This window comes from Frankliniella occidentalis, unplaced genomic scaffold (genome assembly GCF_000697945.3).
Source record: "Frankliniella occidentalis isolate FOCC.00 unplaced genomic scaffold, Focc_3.1 Scaffold47, whole genome shotgun sequence".
NCBI classification, from domain to species: Eukaryota; Metazoa; Arthropoda; class Insecta; order Thysanoptera; family Thripidae; genus Frankliniella; species Frankliniella occidentalis.
In genome coordinates, this window is record NW_026267177.1 from 436,196 (window position 1) to 440,411 (window position 4,216).

Consider the following 4,216-nt stretch of genomic DNA (forward strand, 5'->3'; position numbering starts at 1 on the left):
GGGGGGGGGGGCAGAAGCGGGAGGCAGGAGACACCGCTCAGGTTTACACACCTGTTGCTGCAGCGAGATGCGGCGTGTGGACTTATCTGCATGGTTGACGCTCTACTCGAGTTACGCCCCTTGTTCTTTCTCGCACACAAGGCTCATCTGTGTGAGAGACGTGTGTGTGTGTGAGTTGTGTGTGTGGAAGAGAGGGAGAGAGGGGGGCAGAGGGGAGCAAAAGAGAGGGGAAGATCACGTGTTTTGAGAGTCGTGTTGTAAATCTGCGGTCCAAATGAGTGAGAGAGCGAGAGGAGAGTGGAGGGATAATGCAAGTGAGAGAGGGGCAGAGCGGAGCGTTGTTGTCCGGCCGTAAAACAGGAGCATCGTTGGCTCGAGTTATGGCGCCAGTCAGCGGGCCTGCCTCCCTGCCTCCCCGCTACGCTAAGCTCCGCTACCGCTCCTGCTCCTGCCAGCCCCGCGGGGCAGGTCGCAGTCGGGGAGCTGCTGCCGAGCCGCTAAGTGCTTCACACCTGGGGCTCGACCTGGTGGGGCCCGGCCCGCGCTGGGGGCTCGCCGCCAGCGGACAACCTCTCGCTCAACCGCATCTTGGCCAAGGGCTAGGAGGCCCCGCACTGTCAAGGACGCGCCAAGGCCAAGGAGCAGCGGCGGGGAGTGTCGCAGGTCGGTCGACTCTGGCCTCCAACCACACACCTCGGCAGAGCAAGGCGCCTCATGCAGGACAAACTCGTCTGATGATGATTACGAGTCGTGATGTGAGACGAGAGATATGAGGCGAGCCAGAAACACTGCGAGGGGGGCGCGGGGGGTGAGAGGAGAGGGAGCAGGGGGTGATTCGCAGGGAGATAGGGGCCGGTTGCGTGCCGCTGACACCACCAGTTGACACCGAGCCCCGCCCCGCCACGCGGAGACATGAACGCGCGGAAGTGCAAAAAGCCCCGTGGTAAGCATAACCTGGCCGCTCGGCCTCGGCGCGTCGCGAGGGGCTGGTCTTCCCTTCCTCCCGGCCTGGCACCACTTGTACTGCCCTGCGCCTCCCACGGCCGCTGGTAGTGGCGGGGCGGCGGCCCGCCTCAAACGCATGCCGTTAGCATGCCGCGATGACATGACGCGCGCGTCATCTGTTGTCAAAAAACTGAAGCGAAAGAGAAGAAAAAGGGGAGGGGAGGGGGGGGGGCAAAAATGAAAAAGCGACCGTCGGCGGATACATTTTCTCTCCCCAGCGTTCAGATGCCCAGAAACATGATTAGCTGTGACAACCGCGTCGTATGGTACGCTCAGAGACAACGATGAAATAATTGTTTATCCAACATTCACATGGTTTTGAGTACCAGAAATGTGATTTTGTCCACCTTGGTTGTTGTCGTAACCATCATTTTATGATTGGCCCTGAGCTGGAGCTGACCCACCACACGATGGTTCCGACAGGTGCGTGTCGGGCTGGGTCAGTGCGGCCCCAGGACTCCTCGCAGGAAGGTGTCGAGCATGGTCAGTGCCGAGCAGAGTCGTCATGGACGGCGTGGCGACGCATCCGGGGCCGACAGGGCCGACATGACATGAGCTGCAACCGCGACCGCCGCCTCTGCGAACTGCGGCGCGATGTGTGCGGTGGCGGCTGCGGCGGCTCCCACACCCAAAAACGAGCGACGCTCTCCTCGGTAATGAAGCTTAAAATCTGTCGCGGCTGGAGGGGCGCTCAGCATGGCGTGGCGGGTGGCCACGACGCGCACCATTACCGCCCTGTGCCCCGCGGGCCGCGCTCTGCCGAGGCCCGCTTACGCTTTGTCACAAAGTGCTGTTGGCAGTGGAAGGCGCGGGTGGTGCTGCACTTACAGTATATGGTGTACTGCCCAGCCTCCCCCCGGCCGGCCGAGGCTCCCATTCAAGGTCACGGCTCAGCAGCTCGTAATCGTGTACATCATCTGTGTCTTTCTAAAAGTCTATAAAGTTGTGTTTGGGACAGAACGGCCGACTCAACCAGAGTGTTTGGTGTTTGGTGTACAGTAGAGGCTGCGAAATGGCACCACACAAAAAGGATGAGTGTAATGAAATGGGATAGACCAAACTCCGCTGTTGCGCTGGTGGTCCAGGCCGCGGACGGCGATGAGCCGCTGAAGGTCGCGACACGGACCATCTCACGCCGGGCGATGGCCCCATTCATCGCGGCCCTCTGATTCAGATTCGCTAGGCTAGAAACCCCACAGTCTACTCTCTGGGCCTAGAGAGATGGGGGGAGGGGGGAGTGAGGGGGACGCGGGCACTGCAGGCCACTATCACTCGTAGCGGAAACAGATGCAGAGGCTGCCGCTTCCGTTTCACGCCGCCTCACGCCCACACACCACGTACGGCGGCGGCGGGCTACATGGCGCGGCCGGGGCCCTGGAGCCTGACCCCGATCCTCGCCGACCCACGACCTGGAGCCGGGGGACCTTGGTCGCGGGGCACTAGCGTCAAGGTGCATGGGGGCGGCCTCGGAGAGGATGGCTCCGAGTGAGGTGCTCATGCTCCTGGCATGGGGGATGACGAGGGAGGGAGCGAGATAGCAATCGAACGCCTAGAGAGGGAGGGAGAAAGCGAAAAGGGGGGGGGCGAGAGAGACAGACATTCAGACAGAGCGGTGGGGTTTTGCACTCGCGCTGACGAATGGCCTGTCCGTCCGCTCGAGTTAGTGGCCCGATGCTCTTTACGAATACACACACAGGGGGCTCCGAATCGCTCGGATACACATGCATAATCGTCACTGGTGCTGCTTACATTTTGTCGAGAGAATATTCCTCAGTTCGCCTTTCGAGCGAGCGTTCGTCGTCGGTGAGCGCTGTCCAACACACGCACACGCACGCGCATTCACGCACACGGTACACGCACGCACACTCAGAGCATGCCCAAGATCAATTGTTCCAGCATTCCGCGCAGATTATCCAAAACTCCGGTCCAGCTGGGCCAGCAGCGCGCTGGTCCTGGTGGCTGGATGCTGGAGGGCCGGCCGCACCGCCCGGCACCGCCCGCCACAAAGAGACGGGCCAGGGAAACAAGTGGCCGCATATGAACTGGTGAGAGATAAGGATCTCCCTCGCCCCGAGCAGGGCGGGCTTAGCGCGTCCAGCGACTTACTGCCTATTAGCTCGTTTTGATATCGTAAGGGTAGAAGGGGAAGCCTCTTGAGTTTATACCCTTTTATTTCCCGTCCATGAAAACCTCTGAGACGTTTTAAATTCCCACTTCCGCGTGAGGGGGAGTTTAATGTCTTGAATCAGACTAAAATAACCGGCTCACCACCACCGCCCCACACATGGCAAGGATGTTTTTTGCGTGGTTATGCTTATAAGCTATAAGGACCTATTAAGTAGAAGTAGACTATCGCATACCGCATGAGTAGCAGCGGCATACGAAACAATCCGCATCCTGCAATCCCCTGCCCCTACCCCCTCCCTCCCTTATCCCTCCCTAGGCTCCGCCAGTGCATCGTGCATGTCCCCGGGGATATTGCTCGCAAATGGCACGCCAGACATTAGACAAATAATTCCACCGCGGCATTCAAACAAAACTACTATCTGAGGTACAAGTTCGTGACTGCGCTCCCCCTCTGCGGCTGCACAGAGCGGAGCGGATTACGAGGAAGCAAGGACGACACTATCCACTGCGGCGGACCAGGAGGGGCCGACCGGTCTGCTATCGGCGCGACAAGTTATAGATCCGCCCTGCAATTCCTCCAGGCAGCGCAGCGGGTGGAAGCAGCAGGCGAGTGGTATAGATCCCCCGCAGATCCCCCTCTTACAGATCCCTCGGGATAATTGCTCATCCCAGGCTCGACCGGTCCGAACGCGGGAACAATGCCATTACAGGTCGATCCCGACTCATCGCGTGAGCTGAAGTGAAGCGCGCCCGTCGCTGATGGGTGGCGGCAGGGCAGAGCTGCTTGAGGTGGGTCTCGACGTGTCCGGCCGGCCGGCCCGGGCTCGCGCTGCCTCGCGGTTGCATAACGATGCTATACAAGATCACGGCCACGGTCGCGGAGACGGCGGCTCGCCACGGGCTCGCCACGCCACGCCACCCAGACGACCTGACGGCACCTGCCGCCCGCGGGGTCTTCCGCCCCTCACCTCCCTACCCCTTTCCCTGCCTCGCCCTCCCACAACACGCTACCTGCTGTATGTGGGTGAGCAGGAGGGCCGTCAGTGAGGGCCTAAGTGGAGACCCCCCCCCCTCTTCTGACTCA

The 4,216-nt window shown here is 60.7% G+C and overlaps 1 protein-coding gene across 1 annotated transcript in view; it reads right to left on the bottom strand.

The window, feature by feature from the left end:
• LOC113207802 (papilin) overlaps positions 1–4,216 on the bottom strand; it is a gene marked incomplete at its 5' end in the record, with an annotated part of 23,797 nt that overhangs the window by 17,887 nt on the left and 1,694 nt on the right.